The following is a 26,032-nucleotide window of genomic DNA, read 5'->3' on the forward strand; positions in this document are numbered from 1 at the left end:
ATTTTGCATTCCATCTCTGTCTTGACCTTTGAAAAATATCTTTTCTGAGTACCAATGCAAGCCACTCCATTTTCCAAAATAGACAAATGTTATTCTGTTAATTTCTACAAAAATCTATCCAGATATTCATAAGTACATATTAGTGGAAACAGGCACAATATCATCACTTTGTTTTAGCAGAATAAAAGTATACATTACAATACGATTTTTGTATGACCTAGTCTTTAAGAAACCAAGTCCTTCAAAAAAATCATGCTGTTCTGAAAGGACCGAGTTACAAGGGAACTTGTTTGAGTTACTTAGGCTTTTATGCTTTATTCTCTCTGGGGATAATGCTGGAGACTCTCAGTACAATTAAGGAAAGATTAAAAGCTCAGTGCAGGCTTATTTTCTCTCTTCTTTCTTTCTGCCAATACCCTTCAAGTCTGTATCCTCCCTAGAAGCATGAAACGTTTTTCAAAGGCATTTTAAGGCTTTTTTTTTTTTTTCTGCTATCATTTCTCAGGCTGTTTTCTCATTTCTTCCACAGACTTAGGAATATGATTTCTCTTTCTGCATTTATTCCTGCTAGCATTTAAAGCCAGTTTTGTTGAGCTCTCCTTAAGAGTTCTTTGGGTATTTCTCCTTATCTGTGATATTTAGATCCTATCAGATAACTAGGGATCACCAAGCAGTTAGGAAATTATTTTTGCACCATTGGAGTCGGTGAGAATTATGTCAAGACCTGTTATTTCTTAGTACATTCACTCTGCAGAGCTAAAGGAGTGGAATGTAGTAAAAGTGTAGACAATTAAGCAGATATGTCTGAATACACTGGTGAATATTGGATTTTATTACTGAGAAGGTACCAATTTTACATAGTGCTTTATCAAAGAAGACCTACACTTCAATCTCAGCATTTAATGCTGTTGCTGTGGTATGGTTGAAAGATTATATGCTCTGAGATTACAACAGAAGTTCACAGGTTGTTTCTGTTCAATGTATTTACATACGTCTGCCATATGAAGTTGCCTTACAGAGGGTGTTACTTCAACCTAATCTCGTATACAAAATGTACTTTGTGTCATTTTATTATGAGAGACAGACCTTTTGTGTTTTAACAAGAGTGTGGATTTTTCTGCCTTTTAACCTTTCTGAAGAATTACTTGATCTGACTTCAAAAAATGATGCAAGTTACCAGTCAGCCCACAAGTACTGATACCGGAATGGGTTGTTGTTGACTTTGTATTCTAAAATTATGTAAAGGCGTGAGGCACAGCAAATTGTGGAAATGCTTCCAAAGCTTTAGCTATGGTAGGAATACAGGTTTTAGTACCATAAGAATTCTATAAGGGATTGATTTTACATGATCATCCGTACTTTTAATGCAAGTATCCTTACCGGATGGTAGGTAAATTACGTTTCCAGGTATCCATTATTAACTGGAGAGTCTCTTTGGATGAAAATTAAGTTAATCTGCATTGAATAAAATGTAATGAATGGTTGTGACATCCAGAAACAGACCATAAGTTATTTTCCTTCCCTATTTAACAAAATAATTCGTACAAATTTTATGGTTTTTAATGTGTGATCCACAGTAGATCCACAGTAGATCCACAGTAGATCCACAAAAAACAACCCTTCTGATGCTGTTCTGTGGCAAGTAGCTTTTGCAGGAAGATGGAGAGGTACTTCGTATCTGCCTGCTTCCCTGAGGAGGGAATAATGGCAAAGCTCATCCTTTACAGTAGCGTATGTATGTAAAAATAATATCAAATGCCTAGAAAGAAATAGTTTCTTTGCTGTGATTGACTATTTATTCTTCCTTGTGCTCAGATAATGCACAGATTTAGCATATTTCTTCTGTCCCTACCAATTAACATTTCTGTTGATTGTTCCTTTTAAGTATACCTTTACTGCTAAAACTTTCTCTTTATTTCAGTCTACATGTGCATATCTTCATTATCTGATAATGCTGTTGCTACATGTACAAATGAAAGTTATTAATTTAATATGCTAAAGAGATTTATACAGAAGGAAAAAGCAACTCTCATTTTGAAAGCTCTTAAAGTAATAATGAATGCTATCTTTATATTAGCTGTGTTTTGTTTAAAAGAACATTTTTGAATGGCTTGCTTTGTGTGAATAGAATTTGATATAAGAGATGCCCATGTGACTGTCCAGAAAATCAGATTGCTTAGCATGGTGGAAATAAAGAAGTTTTGATACTATAGAAAATAAAATCTCTTCATAAGCCGGGCATGTGCTGTATTACTGGTCATAAATATGTTGCCTTCTGTAGGGACCTTTATCTTGGCATTTTACTGCTGCAGCAGTGCTCATCTGTTTACACTGGGCATTAATCATAACTTGCTGCATATGAGAAGTGGGGGGAAGATGCCCTTACTGTGTTAGAGACTCTGCGTGGTGAGAGAGTAGCAGCCTGGATTAAGTATTTGGAATCTTAAAAAAAGATGGTGGAGTTCCATTGAGTTTTGTTTACTCTTGTTAACAGTATATAGAAAGGCACAATATTCTTATGCCAAACCTGTCCAACCAATTTAATTGCAGTAATGGACAGTAGAGTTTGCCATGCCTGTGGCAAAAGGCTCCACATACTATGTTGTCCGTATCTTGCTGTGACCTATACCTGCTGCTGTTTCAGAGAAGCTTGTAGAAGAGCCCTTGATGAACTGTATATGTATTGTGAAAATTGAGTGTAATACCGTAGCCTACTGCATAAATAAAAAACTGTCATGCTTCCTCTTCATCAGTCTTTGAGAGCAGGACTGGTTCTGTCCCTTTTTCTGGAACTGAAATGATGTCTTTATTTAATGAGCTCTTTATTTCCATTTCTCTTGTTCCATCCACTCTCTTCATCTTCCTTCCAGAGAGCTATTGGTCTGCACTGTATGCTCTATAAAGTTTTGTCTTTGCACATTTTAAATATCCATGCCAAATGGCTTATGAATAGGTGCTACTTTTGGAGAAACATTCCACTGCCAAGTGTGTCACCTGCACAGATTTATTCTGATATCCTCTCTAAAATTTGTTTTCAGAGTTCATTCTTTGGTTCTTGTCTGTACTTCTTTCATGCTTCTCATTGATTTCTCTGTGTCCTCAGTATTTATATCCTTCACTATGCTTCTTTGTATCAGCTGTTTGGAACACAAAATCATATAACTTTGTCTTTCATGCATAGCTAGAACATGCCTAATCTGATGTTTACTATCAATTTTACATGTCAGAATTTGATAACTGCTGAGATAACAGCTTTTTGCTTTTGTATTAAGAAAGACTGTCAGTGAAGTTAAACTTACAGATATATCTGTACGTAGTCAGAACTATGACAGTGGGAGATGTGCTGTGTAGTCCAACTATGTTCAGGACTTTTGCTTCCTAGACTTTGCTCACTGAGTAGCTCTAATAAATGATGTCTCCATTGAATTTTTCCAAATGAAACTTTTCCTGAACATTGTTAATTCCCTAGAGACTTACGTATTATAATTATTTTTTGTCCTGTGTTTTTATCTTCTCGTTCTCTAGCGTTTTCATGATATGTTAGCAAGTTGTTTATTCTCCCTTTGAGATTATGAATTTAAAAAAAAAAATCAGAACCCAGCTCTTCAGTACTTCTTTAGACACCTCCTTTTTATGTGTTGCCATGTTTTATTATCTTTTATTTGCAGTCATTTAGCCAACTGTTAATTTGCATGACAGTGCTTCTACCAACAACATTTTCAGCTTTTTTAAGATGAGCTATGGCTACCAAATATTTTACTGATTGATTGACAGATACTGCATTCTTTAGCAGTTAAAAAAAAACCCAAACCAACAACAACCCATAAGTAAAGCCTCCAACTTTGGTTAAACCAGTTTTGCTGCTTTACAGAGTTGTCTCTGTTAACTATGGGTCAGGGCTCTCTAACTGCAGCAATGTGCAGTGCTTCACTCATGGAAAGTAATTTCCAAGTACTTTTGGTTTTATGATAATTGTAAGTTACCTTAGTGCATGGTGCTAGATACAGCCTGGTCTTAACTAAAGTAGTTAGTGGTGGTGTAAATTATTGCATCTGTGTGTACTGGATGGAAAATAATGGAAAATTACTGCAGTTCTGGTTTTGTAAAGGTTTACAGAATCGATTGTGAAAATTCACCCTCAAATGAAACAAGGAAAAGTGCATTAGAAAATAAGGTATTGACAAGAATGCATAATTCCAGTTCTTTTTCTCTCATGCTCACCTCTCCTGAATTATTCCTAGCTGTCCCAGGACAAAATTCACTGCAGCATAAACTGGTGCAACATTCCATTATCCTCTGTCACATCTGCTAACATTTAAATTAGAGCAAATTAAGTTTTTTATTGGCACTGCCTCACAATGACCTCTTAACCAGGATTATTGTTCTGCTACATTTGCCCCTCTACCAATAAGTACATCATTAAATAAATTGTGTCTCAGTGAATACTCTTGGTTACTCTGTAATATGATAAAATCCATGAATGTTGTGGTGTTTGTGGAGTATCCCTTTGTGCCCATCTTACAAGAAAGCATGAAGAGGAAGGAGTAACCTCAAACTCACCTCCAACTTCAGCTTTTTGCCTGATGACACATTTTGATGTCCAGTCGAAAACTGACCAGCTAACTCCTTAATAGTTAAACAAGGTCAGGAAGACGAAGCAGAAATATTATAATTGCACAGTATATTTTGCAGAAGCTGTAACATGCAAAGTATGCACAGGTGATTTCAGTGACCAGTAGAAATTATTTCCAGTCTCCTTCTATGCAGGATTTCTGTAATGTTTGAGTGTAAGTTAAAGTATAATGAGAATTAATTAATGATTATTAATGTTGTGCTCATCCCTTTGACATGGCTGAAACAAGTAACTCTTGCTTCTGTGCCCGCTCAACAACCCTGAAGCTTGTTGGCCTCCTGACAATTACTCATTTATGTTCTCGCAGTGTCTCTGATTTCAAAAATGCCATAATGTTAAACAACCATGGCTCATTTTTCAATAGTATTTTCGTACTAGGTTCAGGTCCAATTTGAACTCTTGGGTTTTTACTAGTACTTGATTGCCTTTACCTTTTGCAGCACACTTCTTTGAGAAAATTGCCTTATACAAGTCTTACTGATTGAGATTAGAGGGTGGTGCTAGAACTCAGAAATCTATAAAAGCTTTTCTGCACAGGAAAGGGGAAAAAATGCACCAGGTGCCATGAGTTCTTATAATCAAATCATAGAATCATAGAATGGTTTGGGTTGAAAGGACCTTAAGGTCATGTAGTTCCAACCCCCCTGCCATGGGCAGGGGCACGTCACACGAAGCCATGCTGCCCAATGCTCTGTCCAACCTGGCCTTGAAAGCAAGTCTTGTTTTTGATTTAAAAAAAAAGAAAAAAAAAAGTGAAAAGCATAAAACATCCCTACTATGTATTCCAGACTTGCAGGTGGAGAAGGTTATCTTATGAACAACTCATGGCATTCATCTCTGCATAAGTAACCCGTCCCACATTCACTGTATGTAACGTTACCTCTTTGGCTAGGGTAGCTGTCTACATTTGCCAGAACTATTTTTTCTCTCCTCTCTTCACCCAGGTTTGAACTCTCTGATGTTTTTTGTAAGTTTTGTCTAAAATATGTCTTACAATAGTGTTTAAACATGAGCTTTCCGAAGCTTAACATCTTCTGGTGAGGCCATACCTGTCTGTTGAGCAGATGTACCATTCTCAGTTGAGCTAGCTGCTTCATCTGGTTGGGTTTGAAGGCTTTAAAGCTAAGTTTATCTCTCTTGGTTATTAAATATACATTTAATGATGTATTCAGCATGCCAAAAATTCTTTTAAGGGAAAACAAGCAATAAGCCACTTATAATGTTATGTTGCCATGCAGTAAGACAGTTTATAACTGTCATCCTTCATTTCATCTTCAACCTGTAGTCTGATCTACTGTGGGAGGTGGAAAAGGACATTTCACAACACTGACACTAAAATGCAAGCAGACATATAAGGCCATTTTGAGATAAGTGAGAAATTCAAGTTTGTTGTGATGCTGTTGTAACACAAGCTCTTGGTGGAAACCTGTTGGGAAAGTCAGCATCGTTCTGTCCCCTCTCTGATGTACTGAACCGTGAATTTGGTTTTGGTATTGTGGCATGTTTCTCTACAGAAGGAGAGGAGCACTCCTAGCCTAGTAGCTGGAGCACTGCTACTGTAGCAGAGGTATTTCTTTAGGACACTGTGCTGAGGTGTAAGAGTTGGGAATTTGAATCTCATTCCCCAGAGAAGGTAGAATTACTGCTCTTTGGGTGAGTGCAGTCCTGAGAAGGATTCAAAGCCAGACAGAAGTGCAGCACCTTGCCTCCATCTTTCTTGAGAGACCTTCAGTTCTTTGAATGTGTAGTGGTGGGCCCCTGTCATCTAGAGGGACTTCTTAAATTCAGAATCGTAAGATGCTTGCTTATTCAGCATTTGTAAGGAGCTGCCTGAAGGTTGAGAGGACATGAGGCTGAAGTTCATTAGCTCCTTGGTGTTTCCACTGAGCCAGCTTCCGCCAGCGCAGTACTGGGGATGCTTTGAAACTCTTTTTTCAGGTACTTTTCCTCAGGAGATTCTCACTGTTGCTTCTGGATGCCCTTCTGCAGTGACCCTTTTCATTCCTTATCAACAACACACAAGAACAGGAGGAAAGCTGGGGGAGCTTGAAGAAATCATGTGCGGTCCCACACTTAGATCTAAAGCTGCCATAGAATAGACAATTCTATGTTAACGACCATGCTTAGGTCTTTGTTACATTCTGTTCCCTAGGTTGCTGTTCTCCTGTGGCAGGTGTAAATATGAGTATGTGTAAAATCCAGAAGATACTTTAAAATGGATGTTGCTGTATTTTGCCACAGCAGATTTTCATCTTGGAGCAAAAATAGCCGATTATTTGGTTTAGGGTTTATTAATGACTTAATCCTATTTCTTTCTTTCATTCCTGGTTTCATGTTTGAGACGCATGGGTTGTCCTACCCTAATGTTTTCCTAAAATGAATGCTGGAAATAGAGAATAGGTCTTTATGAGTAGCTGAAATTCTGATATTCAAATATACTAATGTTTGAGAGAACATATTTCTTGTTTAATATTCAGGTATGGCGCTTGTTTCTTAAACCCAGGAATACTTATTTTTTGTGATCAGAAAGAGTAGCAGCTAGGAACAGCAGTGATGTGAGTCATTTTGACAGTGAGCAATCTTGTCAGAATGTTCACATTTTCAAGACTAGATGGTCTAAGGCATCCATTTTTTCCTAAATATTTTTCAAACTCCTAATGAAATTTTAAACAGATGTGTCTCATGGTGTCTTGAATTGAAAAGATCATGAATTAACAATTACATTTTACTGCTAAAATACTACTTGTTTACTGGAAAGTCAAAATAGTAACAACAAGATTCAGTCAGGTTCTTTGTAATACTTTCAGTAGCTGAATTTGACAATCCCATAGTGTAAAATATGTCAATCCTAAGGAGAAAAGAGAGAATATGTAATGAACAGTTGGACTGTAAAAAAGACTGAAATAATTTTTAACCAAATGGAGTTCATGTTATGTCCCTTTAACATGCAAGGTGCTTAACTTGCTTTTTTCATAAACCCTGTTTGCATTAATTAATTTCACATTGTCCTCTTCTTTGGGATTAACTCAAATTTCACTGTGTGCATATAATACCTTTATGTTACAAAGTGAATATTGCATGGTTTTGGCTGAAATGTAGGTGTATTACAGCCATCTCTTCCCTAGGGCCATCTGCATAGGATAATATTTCTTTAACAGAACAAATCACAAAAAGACTGTAGCAGACTTATTGGAACTATTTGTCTGTATCTCCAACTACTGTTCTTACCAAATATGTTAAAAAAGAGGCTCAGTGGGTAAAAACATGGTATTTGTGTGAGACTATGTGCTTTGGTTTCAGAAAGAAAAAAAAATTGTGCTACATTGACTGGCTCTTTAATTCGGATTGCCAATGATAATGCAGAGTCTACTGCTAAAGAAAGGTAGGATGCAGAAGCAGAAACATTAGTGCTAATCTGCTGCAGAAGGACAAGATAAAACAGCACAGCTCTCATACATCACTAAGAGAGAAGCTGATTGCAACTTGACCATGTGCCTAAGTGGTCACATCAGCAACAAGAACGGAGCATGGATAAAAAACCTAAAATGTACCCTTAGGGCTACTTGCTGTGCAGGACCTATAATAACACATCAATGTAAGTTTAAGATTTCTTTATTTTTTGTTGCCTTCTGTTGTAGTTGTGGTTGTTTACAGGGTTATGTTTATATTTTGCATAGATTTAGAGGAAATATAATGGACCTAAGTATAATACTAAGCAGATAACAGTTTGATACTGTTTATGTCTGTGAATAATAATGTGCTTTATTGCTGTGTGTCTCAACATCGTTCTTTCTTTGAAGATATTTTAATTTTTAAACCTAACAATCATACCTCAGAAATTGAGTAAGATTTTGGGAGAGATGATCGTGAGATCTCTCTTCTGTCATCTTATATTTCAAAATGATTTGAAAGACAATGCTACATATATATATTTTTATTACTTCTACCATGAGAATTTCTGCATTTTTTTAAATTCTTTCTGTTAACAAAAATGCTCCTTAAGAATGATTTCTCTGCACTTTCTATCCCTGAATTAAGTGCAGATGGTAATTTTCCTACAGTTCTTAAAATTTGTGCAATTGTTTAGTGTCACTTAAGCATCTGCAAAAAGGGAGGGCAGGGATAAGATGGAAACTGAATAAGCATTGATTGCTAGTCTGAAAATTAAATTTTAAAAGTTTTTGCAATAAATCTGATTTCAGTTCATTTTTTGCCAAATTAGATTATCATATTTAAATTGAGGCTACTATGCAACAAACTAATGTGTGAAACTATCCTGGATAGCCACATTTCCTGCTGTATCAGACTGTAAAGATGTTGTTGATTGTAGCTACCCAGGAATACCCTAATTGTAGAATTCAGAGCAGCATGTTTAAATAATGCATGGGAAAATAAAAAGGTTGAATTTTACTGTTCAGATGTTAGTGATGCTTTGTTCAAAGAGAGAAATGTACAGTGAAATCTCTTGATGTGGAATCTCAGGCTTTCTCTTGTGGCTTTAGGGAAGGAGGCAGGGAAACCCAAGACAGATCTTGCTGTGCAGTCTGAAAGAGGGCAGTTTGGAAGCACTTCTAAAAACAAACAAACGTTTAACCCCCCAGTAACACTTTATTTGTTTACTTATTTCTAAGGAAAGATAGGGGGCTTCAAGCAAAGAAATTTATGAAATATGAAAAAGGAGTGAAGGATGCTTCAGTGGTAGGAACTTGATAAAGTATAAAGATACAGAAGAACATCCATTAATTTTATAGTGTTGTAGCTGTGGCCAAATATAATAATGGGAGGCTTAGAAACAGAAATAGCAAAGAGGATTGGTGGTTTCTTTGACCTTGTTACTTCTGTTCCTATATACCCATGTGGTATTGTAAACTTCATGGCAAAGATTCCTGTATTTTTGTCCTGTATAATAGTCTCCTTTCACATGTGACTCAGTAATATAATCAATCTGGCTCCTCTTAATGGAGCTGGGCTTCTGCTGGTAAAATAAAGGCATCCTTTTTTTTTTTCTTTTCCCCCTGTGACCTGTGTTCATCGGAGCAGCAGGAGATTATGCTGATTTACGAAGATGAGTAATAAGTAGTTTTCCCGTTCTTGTAACTGGACACAGTTTATAAAGATTCCTACCAAAGTTATTTTGAACAGTTAGAAGTGGAATGTCTGCTAAGATAGTCTGAACTTGTGTTCATATTGTGATCTCAAACATTTGCTTCTGTGTTTCTGTGGAGTTTCATAATGCAGTCACACTTAAATTATATGCTAAATGAATTGCATTACATATGACAGAGCTGGACTTAGGTTACTGCATCTTTTAAGTTTCCTTTCTGGTTGAAGAGACAAAAGTCTATTGAGTGTCTTCTGTAGGCTGAATTTGATCTCAGATGCAGTTTCCACTAGTCAAAACAAGGCACATCCCCTAGAGTGAAATTCTGATTTAACTCTATTATGCTGAATGCTTCACTGTTTACCTGTAAGCTCTTTAACTAGACTCCAACCTGGTCCTCACTTCCACCTTCAGGTTTAGTCAATAAATTTATGCTAAGTATACCTTCTTGTACTCTGGGGAAAAACTTGCTAATGGACACTAATCCCTGCACTTTCAGAGCTGCAGGGGGCTCACTAATGCCAATTGCAGTATATTGAATTTGCTTATAGCTACAATATTCAGGCAAGCAACATACAAAATATTCTTGCTCCCATTGAGTTTAATGGCTCCTATTAATCAAGGTTACCAAGGCATGGCCTGAAACCTTAAAGCAGCATAATCCCCGTGATAGTATCTCGCACATGCAAAAAGGCTGTTCTGAGAAAATTGCCAGGATATAATCATAGGGGTTCAAACTGTTTTGATTAAATATCATGTTTTCTAGTTCTCTGTCTATAAAACGGCACAACTTCCACTTGAAGTTTGAAGTCTGGCCTCTGCTATCTCTGTGTTGATCGCAAAAGGAAACACCATTTCACCGAGGAAAGGCTCTTCAAGTTCTATGGTACTGCTGTATTGCTGCAATGAGTATGTTGTGTTCCCATCCTGAAGCCTACAGGTTCTGCTGGCCAGGACAAGGAGTGACATGGCTTTCCTTCTTCCTACTTCTTGTTCTTTCTGGGTGCTAGTTGATTCTGATAAAAGGAGACACCATTTCACAACTATTTCAAGAGGCCCAAGAGCTCTTTGAAGTATGCAAGAAAAGCTCCTATGTTGCTTTATGCATGCAGGCCTAAGAGCTTTCTTGGAAAGATGAACTTGTGTAAGAGATTTCTTCTACAAGTTCAATAATCACTAATCCAATACTCCATAGCACAACCACCTTCAGGCATAAAATGTTAACTCGCAAGCTGCAGTTTATAAAGCAACCCACATGTCAACTCATGTACTTCCATAGCATGGAAAGGGCAAGAGAATTTTACATGCAAGTTGACTGTAAAAGAAATACTACCAATTACAGCTTACAAGAAGAACAAACTATTTTGTACCTCAATTGGGTCCTCTAACCAAATATTGGAACCAGATTTAACAACTTGGAACCATTTAACAGCTATAAGCTATTATGGAAGATCATACCTGGAAATGGATTTCCTTGGTATCTCTCCTTCTAGCTTTCAGATAGCCTTCCCAGCTTTTCTAAATGCTGTTTCTGAAGTGGGTTTCTTCCAGAACGTAGTGAACTGCAGGGTATCAGACTCTGCTGGGGCACAAACAACAATGATCTCAAACGGGTAGTTCCTAAGAACAACCACTTGTCTGATCTTTCAGTCTTGTTTAAGGGAGACTTACAATGAAAATATGTTCCAAAAGGGAATCATGCAAACTGATGTCTGTAACTCTATTCAGTGAAAATCATAGACTCCTAGTTAGGGTGACAATGCCTCATGAAGTTTTGTGAAGCTTTTAACAGTTTTCGTTACCTCCCTGTTATTATCCTGGAAAGTAAATAGTTACATATTGGATAACCATATGGATGATGTGTTAGTGTATTTTAAGAAGATTGCTCAGATGGCTCAGAGCCCATAATGGCAATGCCAGGATTTTTATGTACTGAAAATCTAAACTGAAAGATGGAGAGAGCAATCACTGAAAGGAAGAGTGCACAATAAAATGTAGAATTCACCTTTAGCATTGGTGACAGAGATCAAGGCTGTGGACAAGTGTAGTGTGCCTTCTCATATTGCACTTGGACCAAGTCGCAGTTAGCTTTCCAGTTTGAGCTGGGGGAGCAGTATGGATGGTTTGTTCCTTGTTTCCAGTCACAGCACTAGGCTGCCTTTTTAATGCTCTTTTTAAAACTCCATGTTCCTGCCTCTGTTTTTTATTTCCTCAGTGGCTCCAGCTGAACTTCCCAGCAGGAGTGAAGACCCAGATTTCACTTTCACAAGTCCATACAAACCCCATTTCTCAACTTACCTACTTACCATAACAACTTCCTGTGATAAGATCATTGGATAACCTGGCATTATTTTCCTTGGGTGGATGATGAGTGATGGGAGGAAGAAAGGAGGCAGAAAGAAAGGTGTGAGGAATAATGCAAGGAAAATTGTTGAGGGGACTAATTCCTTCGGGGAGGTGTCTGTCATCATTTTTTATTTGGTGCTTGAACACTGCTTATACAATATACATGTATATTTTCTGTCTGTCTGAAAAAGGACCCTGTAATCCAAGTCCACTTATTGCACTGTAAATGTAACCTCACTGAAGGAAAGGAACTGTTTGAAACACTGACACTTTCATATTTTAGAGTCAGGATTTGTCATAATCTGTAAAGCACATAATTCTTACAACAGGAAGGCTTCAGATGTTTTAAACCGTGGCAAATTTTCATCCAGCAAAGAGATTTGAGAAATACCCCAGCAGCAAGCCTTCTCTCAGATGAGACAGAGTAGGCTGTTTTGTATCAGGAGCTGCATTTCCTACTTTGCTTCCTCTGCCAGAAATTCTCTTGCCAGAACCTGTCATTTCAACTTTTATCTGTTTTTGAGGGGAAGGAAGTTAACCATCCCAGTAACATCACCATCACTACAACAAAATACCTGCAGACAGTGAAGGGCTATGGAAAACTGGTAATTGCACACCGGTGCATGATTTCCCTAAGCCACGATAAGCAGTGCTAAAATTGCCTGCTCCATTTTATAGTGGGGAAGTACTTCAGTACAGATCTATGCCTTTAATATTAAAGTAATCTGTGGACAATTCTCAAACAACAGGCTGGCAATAAGCCATGTTTGGCTTATGTCTGTTACTACTTCTGCTGCACTGTTACGTATACAATTAACTGTTACAGCCAGTACCATGTTCCAGTACTGGATCTGTGTCTTTGAAGGAACATGCAAGCGCTGGTTAGATTTTTCACGAGCTTAAAAAAATTAAATGTAATACTGAAAATTTCCAATGTTTGACTACAGGGATCAAAAGTTTGTCCTCTCTGATCTAGGTATGTATGCACAGACACGTAGGCTTCAGTAGGAAAGCCATTGCATGCATTTGATGGAGAATTTGACCAAGAGTTGTTGATAACCAAGCAAGCAAGCTGAAAGCTTAAACACACATGAGACAGCCTATTTTTTTATACCAGGTGGTAACAGTGTTTCTGATGACTGAGTTTATTACTGTATGGGTGGGCTATATGTTAGTAGAGAGCATATGAATGTAAGTGTGGAGCTAAGCCTGGTGAGCGTTACTACATTGTCTCAGCAGTCAGAGAGACCTTGCTTAGTTTCATTTGTTGCTAGTCATGTTAAGAATTACTGCTGTTGTGAATGGCAACATTCCAGACTACATCTCGGTCAAATGGATTATTCTTCAGAGCAGTGCTCTTCTGGGGAAGAGAATATCCAGGGTCCAGATTTGGAGGGCCTTCTGTAGTTTTGGTGAACTCACCTGAGAAGAACAGTCAGTACTTCATGCAAGTGTAACTGCTGAAAGTCTATAATGTATTTGCTGTCTAAGCCAACAGGCAGTCAGTGGATGCTTGCAAAGGGAGTTTTTTAGGTGAGCAATAAAGAAGCATAACTGAAGAGAGACTGTGGCAGGGATTAAAGTAACATACAATGTATCACATCTATGTATCACCTTTAAAAAAATAAATGTCTGTAGTGTGCTAATAACTTCATGACAATGATGATTAAATTATTATCTTTGTTGTACATGCATTGTAGCCAATTTTGAAAGTACTTAACACCTCTCTGAAAGATTCTGTGTCATTATGCAGCAGTGGTGACAGTAGTGGTAGTAGTGTGGGGTGTTGCAAAACAAGGAAGCTGAACAGGGGTGAAGCACAGACATTCTGAAGGAGCTGGAGCACTGGACTAACAAACAGAAAGCTGTTATTTCTCTTCAAATATACAGAGAGCAAGTGATCAAAAATACAAGCCTGCTTGTGTTGTTATCAGAAAGCATTTGCTACCATTGCACACAGTTTTGAAGGCTTTTCACCCCAGTACTGCTTTTCACCCCAATACTGCTTTTCACCCCAATATGCTCTCCCTAATTCACTGTATTTTTACTCACATATGTATGTAAAGTCCTCCGAATAATCTAAGCACAAAAATCCTGCAGAGAAAGGATTTTATAAAAAAAGCTGGATGTTAATGCTCCAAAAGAGACCAGAGTATCTCCTGGGATTAGTGAGTAGGTGGGAGGAGTTGATTGCCTTAGGCATAACCCAGGGCCATTAATTCAAGCTAGTCATTAATCCCCCTGTAATGCCCTATGCTGATGCCACAGTTCCTGTTATACGACAGAAATAGAAAGCTGACTGACCTATAGAATTTGATGGGCTGTTATTCATATAATGATTGCTTATATTCCCAAATGCTCATCACAATAGTGTTAGACAGAGTTTCAGTTTGTAAGCCTCATGTCTTTCAAGAGAGTTAATGCTTAGTTTGCTACTCACAGGAAGCCTGCAACGATGTTATTAGTATTCCATTCTGTCTGAGCCTTTAAATAAATCTTGAAAATATTACAGCCTGAAGAAGGTATGCTGCGTGTAGTGAGTCCTGGGAAAGCAAAATTCATACCAGTACTTTGTAAAGATAATTAGAATACATTTTTTTCATATCTAGAAAAAAAGAAAAATGGGCATGTGGTTTCTTTACTCTGTGGTTGCCACATAAGGCAAAGTGTGGCCTAAGTTGTGTTTATTTTAGGGTTCTGTTTGATTTTTTTTTTTTAAAGTCCACAAATTTTAATGAATTTATTTCAATGCCTAAAGAAATAGTAATAAAGGATGGGCCTCTTATAAACCATTTAGAAGCAACTGACATCACATGCCCTTTACATGCATGCGCTTGTACTCAGCAGTACCCAATAAAAGTGTTGCTGGGCAGATCTTAAAGTGCAGGAGGAAAAAGTTCAAGAGCAAGACACAGCCCCCAGCTTAGGACATCATGTGAACACACATGACTCTAAGCACCAGAGTTTAGGTAGCAAATAGCTGCTATGAGAATTTCCAGAATACTAGACTTGTGTGTCTGTTTAAATTTTCCTAAAATGATTTTGCTCAAGAGGAAAATCATTAATCTGACCTTTATGTAGAGTCTTTCTTTGTCAGGGATCCCAAAGTGTTTTACAGATGCAGAGATTTAGTACTGACATGCACATGTCAGTGGGAAAATTAACAGACTGACTACACCATGGTTGCACAGAACTTTGGCAATGCAGGAATATGTCTGCAGATGGGCTTCACTACTACATTACCCGAAAGACCATGCAGCAATACTGCGTAGCAGCTCAGGTCGGGAAGTGTGGGATACTTTATTCAGCTGAAAACGTAGGTGAGTTAACAACAGTAGGCTGGAAGAAAACAATGGTACTAGACTGCTTTAAAAAAAGAAGCAGCAGCTGAGCTCTCTATAATTAGCACTTGTAGTGAGCCATAGCTTGTATTGCTGAAATGTGAAATTCCAGCATTACGCTGATTCCAAGAAAGAGGGTATGAGGTTGTTTGAGGGTTGGTTTAGGGTAAATAACCACTTCCTACAGTGCTGTCTGTGCTCATTATTTACTCAGCTGGGCCTTGTTTAGTTTTTGAATTCAAAATTGATCACAGCAGAATGTTTTGGCATATTAGAGGAGGCTTAGGATATTCAGAATATCCTAAAATGCCCATACTAAAAATGTCTGAAACTTATAGACTATATTCACAGGGGAAATTTTACTTGAAGTTTCGATACAGTAGAAGGTTGGTATATGGATTTTTTTCTCCCCTCCTTATATGTGAAATCTCATTGGTCCTTGTTCCCATCTCATACACACAGAGGGAAAAGAGCCTAGAATGAATGTACTTTCATTTTAGAAAGACTAGTTGGAATTCTTTTCCATTCGGTTCTGACCTTTCAGCATCTATCCCTGAAAACCAGTGTTTTCAGAATGGGTGTTTTCCAAATGCTTTATGGCATTCCTTTTCTTTCCTCTGGCTTTACTGTTGTAGTCTGGCTTGCTGCTGTGCAGGAGGAGATGAAGGAGCGAGGAGATGGTAACCTTCTTACTGCCCATTCTCCCCCTTTCCACTAGCTCAAATTAAAAAGAGGGGTAGGGGAGAGGAAGAGGAGAGGACAACAAAGTGAGAAAGGGAGGAAACCTTTCCCCTCTGGGGTCATTGTGAGGCAAACATGCATCCATTCACCCATGTGAGAATCACTGTAATGTAAATTAGACCATTTTAGTGCATAATGAAGATTTACTCTCCTACAATGGGGGACTTAGCTAATGAAGTCTTAATCTCATTTCTCTCTGGCCCAAGAATTTAAAAACTGAAAAAGTTAAATGATGGATTGACTCGGCAAACTAGTCCCTTAGAGACTTCATGTACCAGGTGCATCAGAGGAGCTGACTGAGGTGATGCTGCTGATGTTCCACAAGGGAGTGGGTGAAGCTTTATGAAATACTCCCTATTGGCTTAAACAGTCCTGCAGAAACCCACCTGTACTAGGTGGTACTGTATTCTTGTGGAATTAGGGGGTTGTGTCTTTATTCCAGAAACCTGAAGGTAGTTTCCTCTGTTATGAATCTTTGTCTTAGAAGATCCCCTTTCTGTTAGCTTTGATCAGTTGTGGAGTCTGGAGAATTCCAGACTTGTTTTTCAAAGGTTGTTTTATAGATAGGAGTGTCTGAAGGGAGGGTGTATGGAGCTCTGTGCAGACTTCAGCAAAATTTAATGAGTGTTGGGCACAAATGAACATGTGCAGTACTGGTATAGGGTAAACTGGAATTCACTGTGCTAAACCATCCAAAGGTAGTAGTGAGTTCCTGCTCCCTGTCTAAAATGTTCCAGAGAGGGACGAGCAATCCTTGTGTGCTGTTTCCAAAAAGACATGTCACAGCAGTTTGGTGCTTACTTACTGCTATTTGAATTTATCTGGTTTGAGTTTCCTTTTTCTTTGAAAGGACTTTTTCCCAAATATTTTTAAACTTCCTTCCTGATGTTTGTCTTTTTTCCAGATTCCAAAATTAGAGCAAGTCACATTTCCTCATGGAACTTCTGCTGCAAGGAGGCATTGAGCTTTTGCAGCCCTAGTCTGAAGGTGCCTGCTCCAGTGGATGACCTGCTCTGTCATGCACAGCTATCCCAAAACAATCGGACAATGGCAAACTTTAAAAATTAATGCATGTCCTGATTACTGTCCCATCCCCCTCAGCTTGTGCTTTCTGACTCTTGCTTCATGTTGCTGAGTCCTATTTGTTGAAGGTGCTACTTAATAATGACTTGCCTGCTGCATTCTCGTTTGACCTGTTAACTGTTAAAGCAAAAAAGTTATTTTAAGATTGGACTTGTCAAAGAGGTCTTATCTCCTCCCTTCAAAGTCCTCTGATGATTAATATTTGATTAAAATGTGGTTGCAGCATTAAAATGGGTGCCCTGTGTCTTTTGTAAATGAACGACTAGCAAACTTGTGGATTGTCTGTTTTTCGTTGGCAAGTTACCCAGTGAATGTTTCAAGGGGAATTGCAGGGGAGGGTGAGGAATTAGTTAACTAAATAATTTCAGATAAATTAATTGCTACTTTTATTCCTAGATATAGTCTGAAGATGTCTAAATCCCTAGATCCATCCAAAGATTCAGTTTTAATTTTGTCTCTGGAAATTAGAAAGATGACAGGCTCTAAAACATGGGATAGAAGCCCAGGTCCCAACTCTCATACTCCCACATCAAAACCAGAAGGTTAGGTTTGTGGTCATTATAGCAGTGGCTTATGCATATGACCTGTGCAGCAGCTGCACTGTTCTTCTTGCCTGCTTCTGTTTGCTTGCTGCTTTCTTAACTCCAGTGACTGGCTGCTGCTGAAATCTGCTCTTGAAAGGGCTTGGAGATCAAATGCCTGTCCATTTTAATACTCTGATGGATCATAAGGACAGCCAAATCTTTAGATATGAATATAAGCTTTACAGAAGATTTTAGGACAGTCAGTACAGAGAAATAGGGAAATAATGGGCAGGCAGACTTATTGTACAGTTACCTAAATACACCAGTGGAACTCATCAGTCTACTGGAAAATACTGTAGAATGGGGTATCAGGACAAGGAAAGAAGCATAGCTTGAATCTGTTTAGCTTTGAGTTTGAAAGTCTTCATAGCGCTTTGTAAAGAGAAGAGACTGTCCTAGATGATGTATATGAGTTGTCGTGGTTTAAGCTGTGGAGTTTGATGTTGCTATCTTTGCTTCTGTAAGTAATGTAACAGAATGTCATAGCTCATGACAACTAAGATAAGACACAAAGGGCTCCTGCAAAGGTCTTTGACTAATTTTGTTTTCTCAGTAGTTGGCTCTTGAATTCTTAGAAACAGAACAGCAGAAAGTATTTTAAAATGAAAGAACAAAGTCTGAAAGGCTGCTGTTATTTCCAAAGTACTCTCTTTCAAACCAGAAAGCTTGGTAGAAGTGAGATTTTTGGGCAACCTCTAGTTCCTAGATTTTTCCTGTCCTGTGAACAGGACGAGGAGTACTGGTGCCAGGTAGAGATTTTGTTTTTACATGCTCCATGATCTGGAAGGCAGATGATTGGGTTTGAGACAAGGAGACATGCATGCAAATTCAGGGAAGACAAGAGTTAACTGTTCTTTTAGCTTTTCTTTCAGTGGAGAAAGGGCCATTATTTTTAATGAGAAGAAAGATTATATAAACAGATCTTGAGTTGCCTTCGTGTTGCATTTTTATTTTCTGGCTGATGTTAATTAAATTGCTTCAGTGAGGTACTCTGAAACGCAGTATGGAGTGGAATATATGCAGTATGTACATATGTGTTCATTTCTCTTTCCATTGAAAGACTGCCACAATGTTACATATAAGATATAAAACCAACTTATCGAAATGTTGGAAAGCAAAACCAAATGCTCTGTTGCCTTTTTAAAGTTTTATTCTGTTCTTTGGTTACTTTCGTAAATGGCTAACTGGTCTTGTGAAGAAAAATGTGTCTTGTTTTCTGAGGTTACAAAGAGGCAGGTTGTTGTCTTAAGATCTGACTTGCCCGTTTCTGGCTATTCTTGCTCAGCTCTGCAGCAATTTCTTAAAAACCCAAAGCTGTTTGCTGATCCATGTTCACAGTAGGGCTGTATCCCCAGTCTTTGCAGACCTGGCCAAGAAGATGACGTGCTGGGCACAGGAGTAGGAGTCAGTGGCTCTAATAGGCCGTTGTTGCATTAAATACTTTGTATTGTGAAACCACGACCATTGGCTGTGGGCCGCATAACAATGTGTGAAGGGGTTGAATGTAATCTGGATTTGCTCTGGTTCTTTGGAAAGGGAATTCAGGGAAAAGAGATTTACAGACATTGTAATGTCGGTAAATGTTACAAGAGTAACTGTTGTGCGTTGCCTCTTGATGTCATCAGTGTCTGCTACAAAGTTTTAAAGCTGGGAATAAAGGCAATTAGATGCTGATGAAGAATAGACTGCAGAAGGGAGGGAAGAGGGTGCAAGAGGGTTACAAGAGGGCAGTATTGAATAGCTGCAGCCATTACTGTCTTGAACTCCTTGAATAGTACATTAGAGTTTATCTGAATGAATGCTTAGCATCTGAGACCTTTATTGAAGTAGGCCTTTTCCCATATTATGTTAGGGGGAAAAGAACATTTCCAAAACTGTTTTGTGACAATTTTTATTTAGAGTTTCAAGGTTAAAAAAAAGTGCAGCTGCCATGACTTCTATAGCTGACAGAAAAGTCTCAGTGGGCTCGTTCCAGATGCACTCCTCTCTTAGGACTCCCTGATTTTAGCCAGTAGCTTTGGTTTTACTAATATTGGTGATTTCTCTCACTTCTTAAGAGGACACTAAAAAGGCAGGAATGGGTTTTCTAGTGATCTGCAAGGTATATTTTGAAACATCAGAGGAAGGTTTTAAATCTGGGATGACCTTCTGTTGGGTTGCAATGGCCCAAACACAATAGACTGGCTGTTACCATCTTTGTAGAGCTGCTCCGCCTGGAAATTTCTAGGGTTGGACATATGGCCTGGTAATGAGACATACGGAGTAGCAACTCATTGTTTTTAACATTAACAATTAGAACTCAGCATCAGCTGTATCTATCATGTACCATTGTAATTGAAATTGTGATGGTGTGCAACAACAGCAATAGCTCAGTGAAAGTGTAGTTAGAAAAACATGCATATGGTAGATTAAATTATCAGTCTAACCAAACAGGTATGTTGTGCTGAATTTGGACAGAATGTATTCCTGGGAGGAATATATAGTTCCTGTAATGCTGCTGGACAAGAAATCTTTTTAGTCATAATGGAATTGTGTTTAAAATTCCCACTGACCTTTTACAGCAGGTCCTGGCCATCCTCTCTGCAGAATGCTTCTGAAATGTAGTTTATCATAATAGAATTTCTCCAGTTCCCCTCCAGCTTACTCACAATGGGAAAAAGTTTTCCAGATATCCAGGAGAGCCTTGTCAATCCCTAGTTACCCTTGCACCTAAGCTCCAGTTTTTGTGGCAGCTTGTTTGCTTACCCTTAGCCATATTAATCTCCTGGGAAGACGATGCTGGTTTGCCAGACTGGAATTGCCTGGAACAGCCAACATAATGCTTCAAGTTTGGGCTACTGTTTTCGGAAGCTGCCTCTGACATTAAAGGAAACAGAATTGGCCCAGTGCTTACCACTTTGGAGAAGCCACCCTCTTTGTAAAAAGCATTTTAATTCTGAATAAAACATTGGGTTGGCTTTTAGCTCATGAATAGCACTTTATTCCGCCTCAATAAATATCAGTACTGACAAGTAAGCACATCATGTCATGGCATTACATAAGTGCATGGCAATATTCCTAGTTAATTTTGGCTATTATTTCCACAGCTGTGTGGGGTAGGTTTCTGTAGGCTTTTGGTTCTTAGTTTGATGGTGCTTTTGCAGATAGGGGCTGTAAAACAACCTGACAATTATCCAGGCTTCATGGGCTAGTTTGGGCTTCAGACACAAACAGTATCTCAGGTTCTTCCTTTGTGGATCCTCCTGAGGAGTTTGCTTCTTCATGGAGCACATGGCAGTTGAGTGTTGACAGACAACTGAAGAGTTAGGATTTTATGGAAAGATCTGGAAAGCGACATCACTTTATTAACAGGGTAAATTCAAGCAATTAAAAGTCACTGGAAGACAAATGACCTCTCATCCTACTTGTGCTTTTCAGAGCCCAAGAGGATAAGGTATCTACCAGTGTGCAACCAGGGAAACAAGTTCTCTTCTTGCCTCACTGGGCCCCTGATTCAGGCAGCCTGCTGCCTGAAGGATGAAGCTTCTAATGCTGCTGTAAGATTACTCCTGGCACAGTCCCAACTGGCAGTTGGATGCCCCTGTCGTGTGCTGTCATTGCAAAGGTGAACTTCTCCATCATGGTTCCCCTTTTAAGATTGTATTTGAATAGAGGGTCATCTTCAGTTATTAACCCTCATACTGGAGTTAGAGGCTTGGTAAAGATAGGAGTTCATAACCTCACATGGAAGCCCTCTAAGTTGTAATATGCTGCTTGTGGTATTGTTAAGAGGGTCAGCGCTTAGGTAACTGTGTCTCTGAATGCTTAAATATCTTAAAGTTCTGTCCCTGAAGTCACTGAATGTCAGTGGTGCGTAGTTTCTGAAGTTCCTAAGTCATTGCTATAAATGGAGTGTGGTTGCTTAAGTCATTCTGTTGCTTTGGGATGTTTTGTACCCCCAGCTTGTTTGCCAGTTAAATTGGGAAGGTTATTTTGTTGCAGATGCTTTGTGTAGGCTATCACTCAAAATATTAACATTAGGAAGTGTAGACTCCTGCCAGATTTCTCTTGACATTTTTTTTTTGTCAAGAGAAAAGCAGATTGAGGTTCACCATTTAGTGTTTGATGGAAGGCCCTCTCTATCTCAGTGCTCTATACAGCAATCAAATCCCACATACTGTACTATATTCTGCCAGGAAATCTGCTAACCTTTCATGTAATATGTAATAGTTTTATATCCAGTGCTGTAAAGCCATTTTCCATACACCAGGATTTTCAGCTATTTTTTTCTGCTGCCTTGGTAAGATTTGCAATGGTTCTTTCTACAGTGCCAGATGTTGTACATAAAACAGCAAATTATATACTGTTCTCTTGCTTATTGAGCAGAGAGAAGAATCTACTTTTAAAACCTAGCTGGGAGAGGTTGCTAGAAATGCCAAGTTTAAAGAGACAGATCAAGTATGTGAGATAAGAAGGCAAGACAAAACTTGCCCGAATGTGATGATGAATGCTAAATCTTGAAACACAGTTGATGTACTGACATTAAAGGGAATGTACTGAATATATAATCATTGTAGATATATGCATGGGGTTTTGTATTATAAGATAATTAGATGAGTAGTTCTTTGTACATACATTTACTGAAACTGATGGAATCTCAGGAGAGATCTGATGATCTCTATTTAAAGAGATATCAGCCCGAGTATGTACTGCAGTGTTTGTCTATTCCTGAAGGAATGCAATGTCAGAATGATTTTATTTTGGTTAGCAGCTGGGATCATTCACCTACAGATATTGAAATGTTTTACAAATATTAAATACTTAATTCAGTAGCATTCTAGTGGGCTGTGTTCACAGGGATGGTGATGCATTGTTTATGGGGTTCCTCATGAATAACTCGGTGCCCAACTGGTCATGCCTGGCCTGCAGGTTCTTTTTGCTTGGCCTATGGCTTTTTCCTGTTGGGTAGCGGGCAGGGAGCAGCTGTCTGGCCACCACGATGCATAAAAGCCAAGTGCCTCCTGCTGCCCTTCAGGCTGTTTCAGTGACTGCAAACTGAACTCTGCCAACTCTCCATGCAGAATGAGAGCATGACCTGGACTGTGTGACAAGGGGTCACCACAAAACTGGCCTCTGGATGCTGTAAGTGCAGAGGCTTGACCATTCTGCCACAAGGCATGAGTAGAGAACTGTAAAGGAACATATCAAACATAGTACTAATTCTCATTAGTAAGTAACACCTAACATGTGCACTGAGAAGTACAGTTCCAAGGGGATACAACTTTTATCTTTCAGAAACTTCGGAAACATACTGATAAATTCAGAGATTATTTGGGTCAGGCTCTTTGTGGCATTTTCTATTAGATAGAGCCACTTTAGGAGTTGTTCATATACAAGTGTGTTACTGTTATTCATACTGATTAGGGCAATGGTGAGACATCTTCATAACATGTAGCTCTGTGCAAGTTAGAGAAAAGACAATCAACTTCTATAGTGGGAATGCTGCTCCAACAAAAAAAGTGTCAATAGAGTGCAAACTCTAATACTTTTACCTTTCATCTTCTGGTCACTTGAAGCAGCTTTTCTGGCCAACATCATCTCCGTCTGCTACTAACGTACACCCTGGAAGCCTCTCCTGAATTATTTATCTGTTGCAGTAGTTAACCTTATATGTGAGCATTATCTTAGTCTCTTGGAAAAAAAGTCACACTGGCATGAAATCAGAGTGACACGTTGGTGCTTCAGACCCTTAGTTTGTGTCCTGAGGCAGAGCAAATCAGCAGGCCTGTGCTGACAGTGCTGTTCTTGCTCGACATCTCAGTTAATTTTACATCCTCTTCTTTTTCTTTCGTTTTTTTCCACTTCTTTTTCATAAAGGCACCTTTGGACACTTACAGCAATTTTACTTTCTAAGAGGCCAGATTTGGTCCATACTGTAGTTGACAAATGCTTCCCTTCATGTTCAGGTACGAGCACTTTTTTCTCTTGTCTGGATTTTTCTCTAGTCTCTGTTTTCAAGAAGGATTAGCTCTCTCTGAAGCTCGTGCTACCGATGCCTGCTGAGCAGTGCGGTCGTTCAGTAGGTCTGCAGGCCTGCATACACTGCTCTTTCTAATCATGTCAGATTTGTAATACCTGTCAAGTTTGCTAAATTTAGATGATACCAGTGATGTGAACACGTTGTGATTTTGCCATGAGAAAACACCACCAGGTGTTTTTCAAGACAGTGGCAAGAGATGTCATACCTACTTCACAGAGCCTTTGTTTACTGCTTTTGGATCCGACTGTGATTTCCTAAAGTTTGGAGGTGAAAATTTCTGAAATTGTTCTGAAATTATTCTCTGGCACCAGGGCTGTGATGGGGCCTTGTAAGACCTGTGCTTACCTGTGTTCCCTGTTGGAAAGGGTGTCTGCATGTGGGCATTCCCAAGGTTGAAATTGCCCACTGCAGAAACGAACAGGAAGTCTCCTAAGAGCTATAGGGCAGTCAAACTGTTAAACTTCATATTTCCCAGTTTGAACCAGTTTGGGTTCAAGTATCAGTTATGGTTTGTGAGTGGCATACTCCCAAGTATGGCAGAGATCTCCTTTGGTCTAGTCTTCAGTACTACTCAGTGGTCAGTATGCCTTCCTTACAGAAGACACGTGATCATTAGGAACAGGTCAGTAAATACAAATCAGTTTTGCTATGCCAGTGAAACTGTTAATTTGTGTCAGCTAAGGGTCCATTCCAATGCAGGTGTGTATCATTTGACTTCAGCTCCATAGAAGTTATGCAAATAATAACCTTATATTAAAGACAGCAATTACAGTGACTATCTCATTTAAAAGACGAGATTTCCACAGAAGTCTGAGGTTCATAAAAGTGAAGAGACAGTATAAGGTGAAAACTGTGTTTTGTGATGCTCCCTAAACAAGCAGCTCGCAGTGTGTAGGGGAATAGTTCATAACAGAAAACAAGTCGATCAAATCTGTGAGGTGTATGTGTCCAGTTTCCTTATTCTGTAACACTGAATTCCCCCTCAGTACTGTCAAAGGAAGACAGAGCAGATAAACAGAAGTTACCATGCGAAAAAAATAAAACTTGTATAGAAAAAATATTTTGCCTTATGTCCAATGTATTTCATTTTTATTACAATATGGCTTGCAAAACTTGTCTCTAATATGTTTTTAGAGTTGTAAGTTAACAGAAGAATTATGTGAAATGGATTTAGATGTTAAGGCAGCTTTTTCTCTCTGTTAATGAAAGCTTTCTTTAAGGCTGTTCTATAATTACACTTGTGGCTTGGTGGATAATGTCTGTTCTCATATGCAAGTCATTTGATTCCTCTGGTGCCTCATAACACTCAAGATGCATGGACTTTTGCAGTGTGACTCATGCTGTAGCTTATTTTACTGAATATTCTATATAAAGACTTTCTTTGAGAGGTGAGTAGGTACACAATATCAAAGTGACAATAACAAGCTTTGTCCGTCCTGCTTCTCAACAGAGAAAGAGCCCTACAAAAATAGAGTGGAGTGTAGGTCATTGCAGATTAGGTAGCCCTTCAATTAAGAAGTGCTCTAACTCTAGTATCACCAGTGATCTTGTCATGTCTTATAGAGGGACTGAAAGTCTCATTCCAGTATAGTAATACACTTGCTTCAAGAATTAATCATTCTTGCTGTCAGAAAAAGGGCAAAGTATAGCAGATTACTTCTCGATAAAACCTGCCTCTCTTCTATCAGGAGTGCAAAAGAATGCCCATATATATTTTTCAGCACTGCAACAGCAGGTGATACCAATACATGATGAGCCAGAGCTGCCTGTTTCGCATGTGTCCACAAAAACCTGAGAAGTTGCAATTTTAGGACATCCGTGCATGGCCATAATGAAAATGCTTAGAAGAATTGCTGATAGTTGCAAAATAAGCTTGTGATATCAATATAATAACAGTCAATGAAAATGATTAAAAAGTTTTTCTGTGAGTGGAAGGACTGGAAAAACTTACTTCCTTTCCATTTCTGCTCTTTCCTGCCACCAATACTTAGCATGATGTCCATGATGTATCTACTTGATGGTGGACTGTGTGTGTGGTGTTAGGAGTCATACCCTCGAGGAGCTGAGTACAGGAGGTCTGGCACATTGTGACCATGACTGTAACACAAACAACTACTAAAGTTTGTTCAGGTATGCTTTTAATGAGAAGGTTGGGAAAACTGTTAGGAACAGTTCAGTGTAAGA

The 26,032-nt window shown here is 38.7% G+C and overlaps 1 protein-coding gene across 6 annotated transcripts in view; it reads left to right on the forward strand.

Moving 5' to 3' along the window:
* RAPGEF4 (Rap guanine nucleotide exchange factor 4) overlaps positions 1-26,032 on the forward strand; it is a 150,469-nt gene that overhangs the window by 30,997 nt on the left and 93,440 nt on the right. Inside the window, exon 1 of one of the 6 annotated variants that reach the window (XM_057423641.1) lies at positions 7,968-8,228. The exons of the other annotated variants lie outside the window; for them this stretch is intronic. The gene's annotated coding sequence lies outside the window, so the exon portion shown is untranslated. Of the gene's footprint in view, positions 1-7,967; positions 8,229-26,032 lie in introns of those variants that run through there. 6 annotated transcript variants of the gene reach the window in all.

The sequence above is a fragment of the Pezoporus wallicus genome, unplaced genomic scaffold (assembly GCF_028554395.1).
Source record: "Pezoporus wallicus isolate ANWC-B61680 ecotype Strahan unplaced genomic scaffold, APGP_CSIRO_Pwel_v1 contig_1181, whole genome shotgun sequence".
Classification (NCBI taxonomy): Eukaryota; Metazoa; Chordata; class Aves; order Psittaciformes; family Psittacidae; genus Pezoporus; species Pezoporus wallicus.